Source organism: Bombina bombina, chromosome 3, assembly GCF_027579735.1.
Source record: "Bombina bombina isolate aBomBom1 chromosome 3, aBomBom1.pri, whole genome shotgun sequence".
In the NCBI taxonomy this organism is placed as follows: domain Eukaryota; kingdom Metazoa; phylum Chordata; class Amphibia; order Anura; family Bombinatoridae; genus Bombina; species Bombina bombina.
The window spans coordinates 445,654,092-445,674,445 of record NC_069501.1 but is presented as its reverse complement, the minus strand read 5'-3'; positions in this window follow the sequence as shown (position 1 = coordinate 445,674,445).

Sequence of the window (20,354 nt, the reverse complement as noted above, 5' to 3'; positions counted from 1 at the left end):
TGATGTGAGTTTGAAATCATTTGCTTGGATGTTTATACATGTATTTGTAACTATTAAAAACTTTTTTAATCTGCACTTAGATCATCCGTGTACTGTTTGGTGCACGGGGTTGCGCTCCTGTCTTCTTGTGTCTTTTGACAGGGATTTTCTTGAGTAAACTTTGACCCTGTCACAGTCTGCAGACACATTTCAGCCAATCAGCAGCAGACACTCCCTCTCAGACCCTCCCAGCTCCTGGGCAGCAGCCATTTTAGATTCATTACGATCCTGCATTCTTAGTGAGAGGAGGTTTAGTGCTGCTGCTGGTGATTTTATAGGGAAATAGATAGGTAAGGCTAGTGTATTCAGTGTCCACTACAGTCCTGAAGGACTCATCTAATCTCTGCTGTAAGGACCCCAAAAAGCCCTTTTTAGGGCTAGAACTTCAGCCCAAAAAGCCCTTTTTTAGGGCTATAACTTCAGTCGTTTTTTTTTTTTTTTTTGTTTTTTTTTGTAATTTTATTTGCATTTGCCTGCCTGTCAGCCTGTGTGTGAGGCTCACAGCATATACTGTGATTAATTCTTCTGTGCCACCACTTATAACTGGTTAACATTAGTGTAAATTTAAAAAAAAAAAACTTTTACATCATTTTGCTAGTGTAATCTAATTTCATTTTCCATCAGGCCTGTGTGTCAGGCCCACAGAATATACTGTGATTAATTGCTCTGTGCCACCACTTATATCTGGTTAACATTAGTGTAAATTTAAAAAAAAAAAAACTTTTACATCACGGGGAGTTTGGTCTGTCACTGTGAAGCGGGCATAACCCTTACACTACCTGATCGATACATCATACCTGATGTTTTAAAGCACGTTATTCCAAACAATTTAGGAATGTTAGGTGATTTATGCCCTTTATGGCTTAAAACCAGACTCTGCATCAACTATGTAATTTTCCATGGGAGTTTTGCCATGGATCCCCCTCCGGCATGCCACAGTCCAGGTGTTAGTCCCCTTGAAACAACTTTTCCATCACTATTGTGGCCAGAAAGAGTCCCTGTGGGTTTTAAAATTCGCCTGCCCATTGAAGTCAATGGCGGTTCGCCCGGTTCGCCAGTTCGCAAACATTTGCGGAAGTTCGTGTTTGCCGTTCGCGAACGCAAAATTTTAGGTTTGCGACATCACTACCTGGGAGCTCTTCTTGCAATATTCAGATTACAAGGGGTTGCTGCAGCTCCTTATTTGGATGATATTTTGGTTCAAGCTCCGTCTTGACATTTAGCAAAATCTCACAGACTTCTGTGGTTCTTTCGGATTCACGGTTAGAAGGTGAATCTGGAAAAGAGTTCCCTTCTTCCAGATACAAGTGTGTTAACCATTATAGATTCAGTGGCCATGATAATTTTTCTCACAACTCAACGTCAAAACAAACTTTAGGCTTATCCTTCAGTCTACTAGTCTGCCCTCGGTGGCTCAATGTATGGAGGTGGTGTGACTTATGGTAGCAGCTACAGACATTATTCCCTTTGCTCGTTTTCATCTGAGACCTCTTCAGTTGTGTATGCTTAGGCAATGGAATGGAAATCATCTCAATCTGTCTCAGATAATCCGGTTCGATCCAATGATGAGGTACTCCCTCTCCTGGTTGCTGTCTCAGGATCATCTGTCTTAAGGTGTCTGCTTCCGGCGACCATCTTGGGATATTCTTACTACGGACATAAGTTTGATAGGATGGAGAGCTGTGTGGGGTTCTCTAAGAGCTCAGGAGACTTGGCAGCCAGAGGAAGCAAAGCGTCATATCAACATTTTGGAACTAAGGGCCATCTTCAGTGCTCTGATGGAGTGGCCCCAGTTGCATTCCGTCCATTTTATTCCATTGCAGTCGGACAAGATCACAACTGTGGCTTATATAAATCACCAGGGAGGAACTCGCAGTTCTCTAGCGATGGGAGAAGTGTTGAATACTTCAGTGGGCAGAGGCTTTCAATTGTCAAATTTCTGACATCCTGATTCCTGGTGTGGAGAATTGGGAAGTGGATTTTCTAAGAAGACAGACTCTGTAATCAGGGACATGGTAGTTAAATCAGGAGGTATTTTGTGAGATCACCTGCAGATAGGGGTTCCTTGAGATAGACCTGATGGCTTTGCATGTAAATGCCAAACTGCCGAGATATGGGTCGAGGTCGAAAGACCCACAAGCAGAGTTGGTGGACACATTAGCGGTTCTGTAGAATTTCAGTCTCATATATCTCTTTCCTCCAATTGTCCTTCTGCCTCGAGTTATAGCTCAGATCAAACAGGAAGGTATTCCAACGATCTCGATTGCTCCAGCATTGCCTTACTGGATTTGGTATGCAGATCTAGTGAGAATGCCATCTGCTCTTCCCTGGAGGTTACTTCATAAATCGGACCTTCTCCATCAAGGTCCTTTACTTAATCTATATTCTCTGAAGCTGACTGTTTGGAGATTGAACGCTTAGTGTCTAAAAGAGGATTCTCTGAGAGGGTTATTGACACTTTGGTTCAAGCTCGGAAGCTATTGACCAGAAGTATTTAAAATAAGGTGTGGAAAACTTATTTCTCTTGGTGTGAAGAACAAGGATTTCCTTGGCACAAAGTAAAGATCTCTTGTGTTCTTTTATTTCTTCAAGAGGGATTGAAGAAAGGCCTGTCGGCCAGTTCTCTTAAGGGTCAGATTTCTGCTCTCTTTTTTGTTGTATAAAAAGTTGGCTAGCTTGATAGATGTTCAGTCTTTTGTTCAGGCAATTGCTAGAATTAGTCTGGTTTTCAAATCTGTTGCTCCTTTATGGAGCTTTAATCTTGTTCTTTGAGTTCAACAGGCTCTGTTTGAGCCTGTGCATTCTCTTGATATTAAAATTTTATTTTGGAAAGTTTTATTTTTGTTGGCTATTTCTTCTGCTCGTAGAGTTTCGGAGTTGTCCGCTCTGCAGTGTGATCCACCTTATCTTATCTTTCATGCAGACAAAGCTGTGTTACATACTAAGATTTGTTTTTTACCTTAGGTTGTGTCTACACACAATATAAATCAGGAAATTGTTGTGCCATCCTTTTTTGTCCCAATCCTTCTTCCTTTTAGGAAAGTATGCAACATAATCTGGATTTCTATAAAGAAGCAGAGAAGGCGCCACATAGCATAATTCTGTGAGATAAACCAAGTAAAAATAGATAACTCAGATGCACTCACGTTTAGTAAAGCATCAAGATGTGATGCAGGCTGGGCATGCCGGAACCTTAGAGTTGTCCGGTAAAACTCTCCTCACAGGCAAGATCTCCCCCAATGCCAGATGGTAATCACAGGATAATGGTGTTGTTTGATTCAGGTGTATTGTCAACTCCAGCAATATCAGGTGTAGATACCATGCAGGAATAACAAACAAACAAGGTAGCAAGTAGTATAAAATAAAAGTGTTTATTTTAACACATTTAAAAACACAGCAACGCGTTTCTCAGTATCCAGTACTGTTTCCCTCCAATAATAAAAACTGGTTATGGATAACAAGTGATGTTAACTCATTGTATTCTAATATACCACATAACAAAGGCTTAAAAGCAATACAGGAAGTCCTCGAAAGTGATGTTTATATGCCATACTTACAAAAACAATTTATTTTGCAACTAATATCTTTCATATTAGAACACAATTATTTTTTGTTTCAAGATGAATATTATCTTCAGACACGGGGTACCGCCATGGGCACCAGGTTTGCCCCAAGTTTTGCCAATCTGTACATGGGCAAATTTGAGAGTGACTATATCTACAACTCTGAATATGGGGCAAACCTGGTGTTCTACGGACGGTACATAGACGACCTTATTATTTTATGGAAGGGTGATGCTATTTCAGCCGGTTCCTTTATACAACATCTCAATAGCAATAATATGGGGCTATCTTTTGTCAGTTCAATTGAAAAAGAATCTGTTATATTTTTGGATTTGCAATTAACATTTTCAGAAACTGGACATATAGAGTCGAAAAATCATTTTAAGAATGTTGATTGCAACAGTTATTTAGAATTTTCTAGTAACCATTATTTACCATGGAAGAGAAATGTCCCTTACTGACAGTTCAAGCGACTAAGAAGAAATTGTAATAATTTGTCAGACTTCGATACGCAAAGCCAAATATTGGTAGAAAGATTTTTAGAAAAAGGATACCCTAGAGAGTTAATTAGGGGAAGTTTTAACAGAGCAAGAACTGATAATAGGGAAAACTATTTTCAAAAAAAGCCTTTGGAGGACAGAGTGAATGAAAATAAAAATACAAACAACACTAGTATGTTCATAACTCAATATAACACCAATCACAAATTAATTAACAATATAATGAAAAAACATTGGAGTATACTAATGAGAGACCCAATACTTAAAACAAATTTGGATAAGTCTCCAAAGTGTGTGTTTAGACAAGCTCCAACATTAAAGAATCTATTAGCCCCTAGTAAAATAGTTATTAATAAGAATAATACCAAACCCCCGACTCTTAGAAGAGTGCAGGGATCCCTTACACATATCAAAAAGAGAGTAATTAATAATAAAAAAGGGGTGTTTAAATGTTTAAAGAAAAATTGCAGAATGTGCAAATATAGTACAGTAGGAGCCACCAACTTTACATCCCAATCAAAGGGGCTTAGCTTCCCCATACAAGACCATCTTACATGTGCATCATCATATATAGTATATCTGCTGACTTGTCAATTTTGTAAAATCCAATATGTAGGGCTTACCTGCCGCATAGTTAGAACGAGATGGAATGAACACTATAGGAACATGAAAAACAATCTAAAAAATCATAGTGTTCCTAAACATTGCCATTCCGCCCATCAAGGCAACCTGAATATATTCCAAATTACTCCCATTGAGCACATTCCCCCCTCTCATTCATATAACAGATACAATAGATTGCGCCAACGTGAAACATTCTGGATATACCAATTGGGTACTTTATATCCTAATGGCCTTAACATGAATATGGATTTAGTAGCATTCAACCAATAAATACATTTATGAAATATAAATTATATGTTCACTTATGTTATGCACTTCAATATAAGCAAGCACAATCACTAACGTTAAGTACTCACGTTTTATGTCATACACACTAATTATATATATTATAAATTGGAGTATAGCAATATCATTGCACTTCTATTAATTATTACTATTCTAATAATTACCAGTAACTTTATATGGCAATTTACATAATCGCCATTTATTCTGGTACACTTATAACAAATAGATCACAAGCTTCAAGGATATCTTAATCCTTGCATCAAATCACAACACCTTGTGATATCACAAAGTTCACCACAGTGGTTACGAAATTTTACACTTTATTCACTTTAGTAATTCATCACATAAATATGGTACTATAATTTGATTGGCTGAAAAGGCCAACTCCTATGTTTTTATGACACACACAAAATAACATTAGTTTTTAATAATCACAATCTATTAAATAATCTTTAAACATATGCACATCCAATATGAATAGCGTATAACTTTCATTTATTGTATGTTGAAAGTTCGCTATCATATCCAACTAGCCGGATATTGTTCAGAAAATATCGTTGAACACATAAGGTATTGTGTGATTGGCAGGTAGTGTCGAGGGCGTGTATTACCTTTGCGATCACGGCCCATAGGAAACCAACACGTCACGAGCACCTCCCTTATTGGCTAACTTGTAGTCTGTGTGTATTCTGTCACGGCTCACCGCCATCAGATAAACTATGATCGGGAAAAAGTACTATCTAAAATAACTACTTTTCACATACAAATTCTAGCCCTGCATTAAGGATACTAAGGTAATGTTTACCAAGAAGCACCAAAAGTAAATTATAACACAAACATTAGAATACAAACATTTTATCGAAGCGGATGCTGACATGTACTGATGTGCTTGGAGTTTTTTATATATATATATGATCCGCCACATATTTTGAGTAGTTAACATAGAGGAGTGTCAATTATATTAAAGTTGAGAGTTTAATCGTAGGAATAGCCTAATAGAGATTATTCATATGAAGTGACATCAACAGATATATAGATAACAACAAAGTGATGTTTATACATACATCTATATAACATATTATTGTTATACATATGAATAGACATGTTTTTTAACTTACTATATATTTATGATGTTAACCCATATATACATATGGGAAATACTAATAAGAGTTTTGTTTATACCTGTGAAATCATGTGACCAATTAAGGAGAATGAGGGTGTGTCTGTTCAACAACTTTCTGATTGGCCTCATTTGTGTATATTTAGTAGCAAGTATTGTATAGTTTTATCAGCCTGAGGAAACAGTACTGGATACTGAGAAACGCGTTGCTGTGTTTTTAAATGTGTTAAAATAAACACTTTTATTTTATACTACTTGCTACCTTGTTTGTCTGGACATTCCTGCATGGTATCTACACCTGATATTGCTGGAGTTGACAATACACCTGAATCAAACAACACCATTATCCTGTGATTACCATCTGGCATTGTGGGAGATCTTGCCTGTGAGGAGAGTTTTACCGGACAACTCTAAGGTTCCGGCATGCCCAGCCTGCATCACATCTTGATGCTTTACTAAACGTGAGTGCATCTGAGTTATCCATTTTTACTTGGTTTATCTCACAGAATTATGCTATGTGGCGCCTTCTCTGCTTCTTTATAGAAATCTCTTGATGTGGATGGCCTTATACCTCGAGGAGAGCTGCCAGATATCGTTATAACCTCATCTTGGATACTATTGTGACCATTTTTGTATATTTGGGACTTTTTGTACTCATATATTAATGTGTGTATATAACCCTGCTAAATTTATTTATAGGTTACCATTGGTTTAACTTTACCTGTGGCGAACAATTATTTTGTATATATATATATATTGAGTCATATTTACTACATACTCTTTATGATAGCGCCCCTATACTATACTCTGTTTGGGTATTTTTTATAACATAATCTGGATGTAGTTAAAACTTTACAGTTCTATCTCCATGCTACCAAGGAATTTCGAAAGTCCTCTTCCTTGTTTATTCTGCATTCTGGTAATCACAGGGGTCAGAAGGCCACTCCGGTTACTCTTTCTTTTTGACTGAGAAACTTGATTTGCATGGCATATATCAAGGTGGGTCAGCAGCCTCCAAGGATTACGACACATTCTACCTGTGCATTGTCATATTCTTTGGCCTTCAAGAATGAAGCTTCAGTTGAGCAGATCTGTACGTGGTACTCTTTACATACTTTTACAAATTTTATGTTTTTGCCTCAGCTGAGGTTTCTTTTAGGAGAAAGGTTCTTTAAGTGGTAGTGACTACTGTTTTGGACTGCCTTCTCTACATTTACCTCCCTATTCATTTTGTGTCCTTATCAGCTTGGGTATTAGTTTCATCAGTAATGAATGAATTTGTGGACTCTCACTGCCATTAGAAATAAAACATTAATTTATGCTTACCTGATCAATTATTTTCTTTCTAGGCAGTGAGTGTTCAAGAACACTCCCTGATATTCTGTGTGACGGTAGTCTTCTGGCACCTCTGTACTCCGTGTATCTCTCTACTTTTCCTTATCTTTGGCTGAACTACTGAGCGGGTAGGGGAAGTGGGAGGGATATTTGAAGCTTTGCTTGGGGTGTCTGCCTCCTCCTGGTGGTCAGGTGTTGTATTCCCATTAGTAATTAATTAATTTGTGGATTCTGCCAAGAATGAAAAGAATTTATCAGGTAAGCATACATCATGTTTTTCCCCCTCAGAGGGCTGCTACTGAGAGAAAGAGGGAAGATTAAAGTATATGGTAGTTACACAATTACTCCCAGTGAAGAAGTTAGTTACAAGCCTGTCACAAGGACTGGTCCCTTAGCCTCCTTCTTTCGGGTCATCATTATACTCCACTCATAAATCCTCTGCTGTAATGTGCTCAGCACTTTATGAGCTATCTACTGGAAGCAGCCATTTCTGCATCTGGTAAGCACAGTGGAGTGGGTGCTTGTCAGGTAAGTTGGGACACATTTGCGCTCACATAGCCCACAAGCTATTAACAGGTACATTTATGTTGCATCATAGCCAGGGGGAAATTATTTATTAAAGGCATTACCACATTCACACTAGACTGTATCATGTAATATTGTCCGTTTTTATGGAGACTTTAGGGAGCAGTGAGGACCTCCTTTATTTGAGAAAACACTTTTCTTTCATATAGGTGTCTGTTACATATGGGAATACATTCCTACCACCAGAGAACCAATTAGAAACATGATTTTACTTAAGACTGGCTATATAAGATTTCAGATTTGTCATAGTGAGCATCTTGATAAAGGCAGGGTTAACTGCCGAAATGCGTAGATTTGCTCATTCCAGACACACACAATAAGAGAGGTTCAGTAAGAGCATAACGGAGGCAAGAAAAAAAATTTGTATCACTAACGAGTGTTATTGCCAAAACCTGTCAAAAGCGCTCCAACTGACTCATTTCCATCTTAGAATCGCTCTAAGGAGCATACAGAGCTGCACAGGTTCATAAAGCACTTTGTACACAGAAAGAGTGGCTTTATAACCTATCCAACCTCCCATTTCTGGGGAAAAATAATTGAAAAAGTAGTGGCATCTCAACTGGAAGCCCATCTATCACGCCTAAACATATTTAATCCTTTCCAGTCAGGCTTCAGATGCCGCCACAGCACTGAAACAACGCTAGTCCAAGTGCTAAATGATCTCCTCATGGCAAGAGACAAAGGTGATTACTCCATTCTAATCCTCCTGGATCTCTCAGCTGCATTTGACACCATTGACCATAGGATTCTAATAGAGCACTTGCAGTACATCTGTGGTCTAGGAGGCACAGTCCTTAACTGGTTTAAATCTTTCCTCGCTGGTAGATCACAGAGAGTAATATCAGGATCAAGCTCATCAGCACCAACAGAACTGGCCTGCGGAGTTCCACAAGGATCTATCCTGTCTCCCATGCTATTCGCAATTTACTTACTACCACTGAGGGACATCATTAACCGACATGGCCTAAGGTATCATTGTTACGCTGATGACACACAACTCTACTTCTCCTTTGCTCCAGATACTACAGACCCAGCATGCCGCATAAACAGCTGCTTAACAGACCTCATAGAATGGATGAATGCTAGCTGTCTCAAAGTGAACCCGGACAAAACAGAGTTACTCTTGGTTAGGGGACCCCGGGCATCAAAAATATCCCATGATCACCCAACTGGCCTGGAGCTTGGAGGCTCTGAACTCGTTAGTTCAGCAAAGGTACGAAACCTCGGAGTGCTGATTGATGCTGGACTATCTTTTAAACAGCAGATTTCCTCCGTAATAAAATCTGCCTACTTTCATCTGAAAAACATAGCCAGGATACAACACTTAATTCCACCGGATGATATGCCAACATTAATCCATGCATTTGTATCTTCTAGGCTAGATTACTGCAATGCACTTTACTTGGGCCTCCCAAAAAAAGAACTCCATCACCTTCAGACAGTACAAAACGCAGCAGCCAGACTAATGACCAATCAAACTCGCTCCTGCCACATAACACCTGTTCTCCACTCCCTGCATTGGCTTCCAATTAAATGGTGAACATATTTTAAAATTGGCCTGCTGACCTTCAAAGCCTTAAACAACCAAGGCCCACAGTACCTGAAAGAGCTCCTGACACCCTACATCCCATCCCGTTCACTTAGGTCAGCCAACACATCCCTCCTCTCAGTGCCAAGAATAAGGACAAACTCAGGCTCCAGAGCATTCTGCCACGCTGCCCCTACTTTCTGGAACTCTTTACCGTGCGCAATCAGAGAGGCTTTAGCTTTTTAAAAAAAATCTAAAGACTCACCTCTTCCATCAGTCATTCAGTCCGCTTATTTGACCTTCAGAAACTCCTAACTTTTATGTCTTATGTTGGTATATTTGTAAAGTGCTTTGAGTCTCACAGGGAGGAAAGCGCTATATAAATCTCAAATTATTATTATTATTATTATTATAATCCCTGTTGTGGTGCTCTTTGTAATATCTCCACTTGAAACACCACCAAGGGTGTGGAAAAAATCCTGAGAGGATCATATATTCCAATTCTGTGAAAACCGCAAAACAACGGTAACAAAGTAACAGAAATATCATTTCATAGAAACAACTAAGTGGAATTTGTTACGACCAATCTCAAAACAGATTAAAAGTCAGGTGACTGGGACTTTTTTGAAAGACCGACTTCACCCAGCATTTTCACTCTTTGAGGAGCCTGGAGATTTCTTTTCACAAACGGAAACAGCTTTATTAAACACCCAGCATTCCGAAGCGCACGGATACAGGTACTTTTTAAGCCACATATGCTGGAATATCAGTAAGCCAGACACGCAATTCAATAACCTTCTTAGCATAAAACATTATACGCATAACATCAATGCCACATTGGATACGCTAGCGGCAATTTACCATTTTATATGTTTTGGCCTATTTTTACCGTGCCCATAGTTCACTTGTTTTTATATATTTTTAGATGCCGGCATCTTAATTTTCCTTTACTCTTACAATTGATATAAATATAACCTTGTCATAATAAGCAATAAATGTTTAATTATCTGTTTCTTTCATGTAATTGGCAAGAGTCCATGAGCTAGTGACGTATGAGATATACAATCCTACCAGGAGGGGCAAAGTTTCCCAAACCTCAAAATGCCTATAAATACACCCCTCACCACACCCACAATTCAGTTTTACAAACTTTGCCTCCTATGGAGGTGGTGAAGTAAGTTTGTGCTAAGATTTCTACGTTGATATGCGCTTCTCAGCATTGTTGAAGCCCGATTCCTCTCAGAGTACAGCGAATGTCAGAGGCACGTGAAGAGAGTATCACTTATTGAATACGATGATTTCCCTAATGGGGGTCTATTTCATAGGTTCTCTGTTATCGATTGTAGAGATTCATCTCCTACCTCCCTTTTCAGATTGATGATATACTCTCAATTTACCATTACCTCTACTGATAACTGTTTTAGTACTGGTTTGGCTATCTGCTATATGTGGATGGGTGTCTTTTGGTAAATATGTTTTTTATTACTTAAGACACCTCAGCTATGGTTTGGCACTTTATGTATATATATATAAAGTTCTAAATATATGTATTGTACTTATATTTGCCATGAGTCAGGTTCATGTATTTCCTTCTGCAGACTGTCAGTTTCATATTTGGGAAATATAAACATTTTTTTAAGAAATTTATTTCTTACCTGGGGTTTAGTCTTTTTTTCAATTGACTACTTTCTTGCAAATTGCGGGCGGTATTAGGCCCGCGGGTGCGTCAAATGCTAAACTTTATTGCATCATTCTTGGCGCGAAAATATTTTTGGTGCGAAAAAATACGTCTATGACGCAACTTCATCATTTCCTGCGTCATACTTGACGCCGAGACCTTTCACACGGTTACGTCATTAGTGACGCGAGTGTGTCATTTCCGGTTATTTTTGGCGCCAAAAAGTTTGTTACGTTGTGCGTCATACTTGGCGCCAAACTTTTTCATTATTTCAATACCCCATTGATGTTTGCCTCTTGCCTTTTTCTCTATCAGAGGGCTATGCTATTTGCATTTTTTCCCATTCCTGAAACTGTCATATAAGGAAATAGATAATTTTGCTTTATATGTTGTTTTTTCTCTTACATTTTGCAAGATGTCTCAATCTTATCCTGCCTCAGAAGTTTGCTGCCTGACATTGGTTCTACCAAAGCTAAGTGCATTTGTTGTAAAATTGTAGAAATTATTTTGCCGAATGTCATTTGTAATAGTTGTCATGATAAACTTTTACATGCAGATAGTGTATCCATCAGTAATAGTACATTGCCAGTTGCAGTTCCTTCAACTTCTAATGTGCATGATATACCTGTAAATTTTAAAGAATTTGTTTCTGATTCTATCCTGAAGGCTTTGTCTGCATTTCCACCTTCTAATAAACGTAAAAGGTCTTTTAAAACTTCTCATTTAGTTGATGAAATTTCAAATGACCAACAACATAATAATTTATCCTCTTCTGATGAGGATCTATCTGATACAGAAGATCCTTCTGACAAATCTACTTATTTATTTAAAAATTTATTTAAAATCTACTTATTTATATATGCGTTCTTTATTAAAAGAAGTGTTAATTACTTTGGATATTGAGGTAACCAGTCCTCTTGACGTTCAGTCTAATAAACGTTTAAATGCTGTTTTTAAACCTCCTGTGGTTTCTCCAGGGGTTTTTCCTATTCCTGAGGCTATTTCTGATATGATTTATAAGGAATGGAATAAGCCAGGTACTTCTTTTATTCCTTCTTCAAGGTTTAAAAAATTGTATCCTTTACCAGCTAAATCTATAGAGTTTTGGGAAAAAGTCCCCAAAGTTGATGGGGCTATTTCTACTCTTGCTAAACGTACCACTATTCCTATGGAAGATAGTACTTCCTTTAAGGATCCTTTAGATAGGAAGCTTGAATCTTATCTAAGGAAGGCCTATTTATATTCAGGTCATCTTCTCAGACCTGCAATTTTTTTGGCTGATGTTGCGACTGCATCAACTTTCTGGTTGGAGAATTTAGCGCAACAGGAATTGGATTCTGACTTATCTAGCATTATTCGCTTACTGCAATATGCTAATCATTTTATTTGTGATACTATTTTTGATATTATCAAAATTGATGTTAGATCCATGTCTTTAGCTATATTAGCTAGAAGAGCTTTGTGGCTTAAATCTTGGAATGCTGTTATGACATTGAAATCTAGATTACTATCTCTTTCTGTCCAAGGTAATAATTTATTTGGTTCTCAGTTGGATTCTATTATTTCAACTGTCACTGGGGGATACCTCAGGATAAAAAACCTAAGGGTAAATCTAAGGCTTCTAACCGTTTTCGTTCCTTTCGTCAGAATAAGGAACAAAAACTCAATCCTCCCCCCAAGGAATCTGCTTCCAATTGGAAGCCTTCCTCAAATTGGAATAAATCCAAGCCATTTAGGAAACCAAAGTCAGCCCCTAAGTCCGCATGAAGGTGCGGCCCTCATTCCAGCTCAGCTGGTAGGGGGCAGATTAAGGTTTTTCAAGGATATTTGGATAAAATCTGTCCAAAATCAATGGATTCAGAGCATTGTCTCTCAAGGGTATCACTCAAGGGTATTGAATAGGATTCAGAGTAAGACCTCCTGTGAGAAGATTTTTTCTCTCACGTATCCCAGCAAATGCTCAGGCTTTCCTGAAGTGTGTTTCAGACCTGGAGTCTTCAGGGGTAATCATGCCAGTTCCTCTTCAGGAACAAGGTTTGGGGTTTTATTCAAATCTATTCATTGTCCCAAAGAAGGAAAATTCATTCAGACCAGTTCTGGATCTGAAAATTTCGAATCATTATGTAAAAGTACCAACTTTCAAGATGGTGACTATAAGGACTATTCTGCCTTTTGTTCAGCGAGGACATTATATGTCCACAATAGACTTGCAGGATGCATACCTTCATATTCCGATTCATCCAGAACATTATCAGTTTCTGAGATTCTCTTTTCTTAACAAGCATTACCAATTTGTTGCTCTTCCTTTTGGCCTAGCAACAGCTCCAAGAATCTTTTCAAAGGTTCTAGGTGTCCTACTCTTTGTAATCAGAGAACAGGGTATTGCGGTGTTTCCTTATTTGGATGATATCTTGGTACTAGCTCAGTGTTTACGTACTGCAGAATCTCACACAAATCAACTAGTGTTGTTTCTTCGGAAACATGGTTGGAGGATCAATTTACCAAAAAGTTTCTTGATTCCTCAGACAAGGGTCACCTTTTTAGGCTTCCAGATAGATTCAGTGTCCATGACTCTGTCTCCAACAGACAAGAGACGTTTAAAATTGGTTGCAGCCTGCCAGCACCTTGTCAGGGATTCATCTCTTTTCATACTGTACCTTTAAGGAAGTGAACTCACTAGCCCTATTTAAGGCACCTCCCAACAAGAACTCATTGCTTGGTAATTTGTTGCTCAGTGATAAGCTGCTTCTGAAGAGACCTAGCCGTTTATACAACATTGTATTTAATTACATTTCTCTCTAAACTCACCTAGAGTTTCTACTTGCTTGAATCTACCTGCTTATGCTCTTTTGTGCTTAGAGCCTTTCACCGTTTATATCAGTCAGAGATCTCTCTGTCTCTCCTGTATTGAAGTTACTCCCTGCAGCGTGTGATGTCACGCCCGACATTCTCCCGCCGCGGCTGTGTCTCCGGCTCTCTCTCTGGTACCGCTGGGACTGTTTGCTGTCTGGTAACAGTATTACTCTGCTCATTGCCATCTCCTGTAATACTGGCCTGATATTTTGCATTATATTAACTGCATGTTCTACTACAACTTCATTAATCTATCTGCAAGTTTGCCATATTAACTGTGTAACAAACGCTCACACTTGCTGGGGAATTATATGTGCTTTTCCTAACGAATAGCTTTTGTATTGCCTCAAACTATTTCCTCTGCTTACTAACTTGAACACTAATAACTTTGACAAAGATATATATATTGCTACAATTTGTTCACAACGGACTTCCTAAGCATACTGTAGTAATTTTCAAACTTACCTTCAAACCTGCTTGCAAATGACTGTCTGTATAATATCAATCACAGCTGCTTCATAAGAACAGCACTGCTACTTATAATTACATTGGACAAGTTTGGATATAACTAAATATTCATTCTCATAACTGGATTATACTATATTCTCAGCTTGGTTAGTTTTATTCATATAACTAATAGCTGTGTGATTGCTGGTGTGTTTGATAAAGCCTTTTGTATATATTTTATGTTTGACTGCTTGTGTGTCTGAATCAAGCCACCTGCAGTATTTAACTCTTTCACTACTAGTGAGTTACTAATCTCAATCTAATCTCTCCTTTCTGCTGCCAGCAGACTTTGTTGCGTGAAGGTTCCGTAATCACTCAGCTACCCTGCTGTAGTGACCCTCAGATCAATGAGCATATTAGGGTTCCCTTAAATTCAATCTGTGGGAATCCGAGGTAAGGTGTGAGACTGAGTGGTCCTGCATTGGCAGTAAGCTGTTATAGTAGTGTTATCAATAAAAGCATAACAAATCCTAACACACCTTCAGTCTCAGTCATTTCCTTCAGTGGCTATGTGCATGGAAGTTTTAGGTCTCATGACTGCAGCATCGGACGCGATCCCCTTTGCTCGTTTTCACATGAGACCTCTACAGCTTTGTATGCTGAACCAATGGTGCAGGGATTATACAAAGATATCACAATTAATATCCTTAAATCCCAATGTACGACACTCTCTGACGTGGTGGATGGATCACCATCGTTTAGTTCAAGGGGCTTCTTTTGTTCGGCCAACCTGAACTGTGATCACAACAGATGCGAGTCTTTCAGGTTGGGGAGCTGTTTGGGGATCTCTGACAGCACAAGGGGTTTGGAAATCTCAAGAGGTGAAATTACCAATAAATATTTTAGAACTCCGTGCAATTCTCAGAGCTCTTCAGTTTTGGCCTCTGTTAAAGAGAGAACCGTTCATTTGTTTTCAGACAGACAATATCACAACAGTGGCATATGTCAATCATCAGGGTGGGACTCACAGTCCCCAAGCTATGAAAGAAGTATCTCGGATACTTGCTTGGGCGGAATCCTGTCTAATCTCTGCGGTGCATATCCCAGGTGTAGACAATTGGGAGGTGGATTATCTCAGCCGCCAGACTTTACATCCAGGGGAGTGGTCTCTCCATCCAGATGTATTTTCTCAGATTGTTCAGATGTGGGGTCTTCCAGAGATAGATCTCATGGCCTCTCATCTAAACAAGAAACTTCCCAGATACCTGTCCAGTTCCAGGGATGTTCAGGCGGAAGCAGTGGATGCGCTAACACTTCCTTGGTGTTATCAACCTGCTTATATCTTCCCGCCTCTAGTTCTTCTTCCAAGAGTGATCTCCAAAATCATCATGGAACAATCATTTGTGTTGCTGGTGGCTCCAGCATGGCCACACAGGTTTTAGTATGCGGATCTGGTTCAGATGTCCAGTTGCCAGCCTTGGCCACTTCCGTTACGGCCAGGTATGGAAATTGAACGCTTAGTACTAAGTCATAGAGGTTTCTCTGACTCAGTGATTAATACTATGTTACAAGCTCTTAAAACTGTCTCTAGAAATATTTATTATAGAGTTTGGAAGACTTACATTTCATGGTGTTCTTCTCATAAATTCTCCTGGCATTCTTTTAGAATTCCTAGAATTTTACAGTTTCTTCAGGATGGTTTGGATAAGGGTTTGTCTGCAAGTTCCTTGAAAGGACAAATCTCTGCTCTTTCTGTTTTATTTCACAGAAAGATTGCTATACTTCCTGATATACACTGTTTTGTACAGGCTTTAGTTCTTATTAAGCCTGTTATTAAATCAATTTCTCCTCCTTCGAGTCTTAATTTGGTTCTGAAGGCTTTACAGGCTCCTCCATTTGAACCTATGCATTCTTTGGACATTAAACTACTTTCTTGGAAAGTGTTGTTCCTTTTGGCCATCTCTTCTGCTAGAAGAGTTTCTGAGCTATCTGCTCTTTCTTGTGAGTCTCCTTTTCTGATTTTTCATCAGGATTAGGCAGTTTTGCAGACTTCTTTTCAATTTTTACCTAAGGTTGTGAATTCTAACAACATTAGTAGAGAAATTGTTGTCCCTTCCTTGTGTCCTAATCCTAAGAATTATTTGGAAAGATCCTTACATTCTTTGGATGTGGTAAGAGCTTTGAAATATTATGTGGAAGCTACTAAAGATTTCAGGAAGACTTCCAGTCTATTTGCTTTATTTTCTGGTCCTAGGAAAGGTCAGAAGGCTTCTGCTATTTCCTTGGCCTCTTGGTTGAAACTTTTGATTCATCAAGCTTATTTGGAGTCGGGTCAGGCCCCGCCTCAGAGAATTACAGCTCATTCTACTACATCAGTCTCCACTTTGTGGGCTTTTAAGAATGAAGCTTCAGTTGATCAGATTTGCAAAGCGGCAACTTGGTCCTCTTTGCATACATTTACTAAATTCTACCATTTTGATGTATTTGCTTCTTTGGAAGCAGTTTTTGGTAAAAGAAAGTTCTTCAGGCAGCTGTTTCAGTTTGATTCTTCTGCTTTTGATTTAAGTTTTTTTCTTTCAATTATGAAATAAACTTATTTTTTTGGGTTGTGGATTAATTTTTTGAGCGGAAAATGGCTGTTTTTATTTTATTCCCTCCCTCTCTAGTGACTCTTGAGTGGAGATCCACATCTTGGGTATTGCTATCCCATACGTCACTAGCTCATGGACTTTTGCCAATTACATGAAAGAAAACATAATTTATGTAAGAACTTACCTGATAAATTCATTTCTTTCATATTGGCAAGAGTCCATGAGGCCCACCCTTTTTTATGGTGGTTATGATTTTTTGTATAAAGCACAATTATTTCCAAATTTCCTTTGTTGATGCTTTCTACTCCTTTCTTTATCACCCCACTGCTTGGCTATTCGTTAAACTGAATTGAGGGTGTGGTGAGGGGTGTATTTATAGGCATTTTGAGGTTTGGGAAACTTTGCCCCTCCTCGTAGGATTGTATATCCCATACGTCACTTGCTCATGGACTCTTGCCAATATGAAAGAAATGAATTTATCAGGTAAGTTCTTACATAAATTATGTTTTTTTACTTTGCCTCTGTTGGAGGTAATTAAAGCATGAAGATGTGCATGATTTTTCAGTGAAAGGGGCTTTTTAGTCTATATTGAAACCCGGCTCCTCTCAGATTACAGTGCTTGTCAGAGAGATGTGTTTGGGGTATGGTTTATAATACAATGGTTTCACCTCATTGGAAATACTTCATAGGTCCTCTGTAAATTTGGTCGCAGGGACTCGTCTTTTGCCTCCCTTTACAGATCTACATTATACTCCTATTGCATTACCTCTGCTGATATGTTTCAGTATTGGCTGTCTGCTACTTGCTTGATAGTGGACAAGTGTCTATGGATAAGCGTGTTTTATATTTTTTAATATAGACACTCAAAGTTTACACTCTTCGGGTTAGTGCTCCTTTGCACGTATAATCCTTAGCCTCATGGAGTACAGTTTAGTTGATCTGTCAGATTAGCACACATTGGCTTGTTTTATTATGCATGTCGGTTTAGCGCACGTCCACACATTATTATACGCATGTCAGGTTAACACACGTCTCTCAGATATGGGCATGTCTTATATTTGCTGCGGTTTTTCATTTATTTAAGCAGTCAATTTTTATTTTTATGCGCGCTGACAGTTACTGCTTAGCTAGGCTGAACATACTTAGTGCTTTAATGTCCCTGTAAAGCTATGTGGAGGGAGTATAGGTTTTCCTTTCCTCAAGAGCTTGCTTAAAGGGGTTAATTATAAAGTGTTTATTGCATCACTTTTGCTTATTTGCTACAATGGAGCAGCACAAATCTGTCCCTAAATTTACTTTAGAAACTGAATCTCCTGAACACCTTTCTACCAATATTAAAGGGTCACTGAACCCAAATAAAATAATTTCGTAATTCAGATAGAGCATGCAATTTTAAGCAACTTTCTAATTTCCTCCTATTATCATTTATTCTTTGTTCTCTTGCTATTTATATTTGAAAAAGAAGGCATCTAAGCTTTTTTTGGTTCAGAACTCTGGACAACAATTTTTTATTGGTGGATTAATTTACCCACCAATCAGCAAGGACAACCCAGGTTATTTGATTGATTATATTTCCTTGATTTGTATCTACATTTGAAGGTATCTTAAGCTACTCTAGCGCCCTCTAAATATATTTTATTTTTTAATCAAAGATATACCTCTACACAAAAGTCCTGGACCATTTTAGCCCCACATTTAAAGGGACATGGAACTCAAACATTATATTTCATTTTTCAGATAGAGAACACAATTTTTTTTAATTTATTTTATTGAGGACATATAAGAAAATACAAAACATACGGGTAATAAAATAACAAAAAGCTTACATCAGAATAACAGTTGCCTGTGAAACAAAAGAAGACATGTAGACTGTGTAGTCCGACCACTCTTGGGTCTTTTGTGTGCATATATAACGAGATTGGAATTTGATGCTGTAAGCAGGGCATAATCATCAAAAGAAACATAAAACTGTGTTATAGTGAGAATATGAAGGATAAAGATGCAGGTGCCAGAACTGGGCATTAATATAATTTATAATATATATTATTATTATCGGTTATTTGTAGAGCGCCAACAGATTCCACAGCGCTATAAACAAAGGGGGAGTACAACAAAACAATTATAGGGTAGAGGGCCCTGCCAATAGTTGCACTGTTGTAGTCAGCTCTTAAGAAGGTGATCTACTAACAGCTCGAATATTAGGCTTACATGCTAAGAGGGTTCAGGGGATTGCAGTGGAGGAGAGGAACTGGTATTAGGAAAGGTTAGCGTAGGTTGTATGCGTCCCTGAACAGTAGAGTCTTTAGGGAGCACTTGAAGCTTTTAAAACTAGAAGAGAGTCTTGTGGAGCGAGGCAGAGAGTTCCACAAGATGGGAGCCAGTCTGGAGAAGTCCTGTAAACGGGAGTGTGATGAGGTGACAAGAGAGGAGGAGAGTAGGAGGTCATGAGCAGAGCGAAGGGGACGGGAGGGAGAGTATCTGGAGACAAGGTCGGAGATGTAGGGGGGAGCAGTGCAGTTGAGGGCTTTGTATGTCAGAGTGAGAGTTTTGTGTTTGATCCTAGAGGCAAGAGGAAGCCAGTGAAGGGATTGGCAGAGAGGCGCAGCAGATGAAGAGTGACGTGTAAGGAAGATGAGTCTGGCAGAGGCATTCATTATGGATTGTAAAGGAGCTAGGCGGTAGGTGGGGAGACCAGAAAGGACAGAGTTGCAGTAATCAAGGCGGGAAAGAATGAGAGAGTGGATTAAAATCTTAGTTGTGTCTTGTGTAAGGAAGTGTCTAATTTTAGAGATGTTTTTAAGGTGGAAGCGGCAGGCTTTAGCCAATGACTGAATGTGAGGAGTGAAGGAAAGATCTGAGTTGAATGTGACCCTGAGACATCGGGCATGTGGGGTAGGGGTAATGATGGAGTTGTCGACAGTTATAGAGATATTGGGGGTGGAGATTTTGGAAGAAGGGGGGAAAATGAGGAGCTCAGTTTTGGAGAGATTTAGCTTGAGGTAGTGAGAGGACATCCAGGAAGAGATGTGAGAAAGACAGTTAGTGACACGGGTTAGCAAGGAAGGAGATAGTTCTGGTGCAGAGAAGTAGATTTGGGTGTCATCGGCATACAAATGATATTGGAAACCGTGGGACTTAATTAAGGAACCTAGTGATGATGTGTAGATTGAGAAGAGAAGGGGACAGAGGACAGAGCCTTGTGGTAC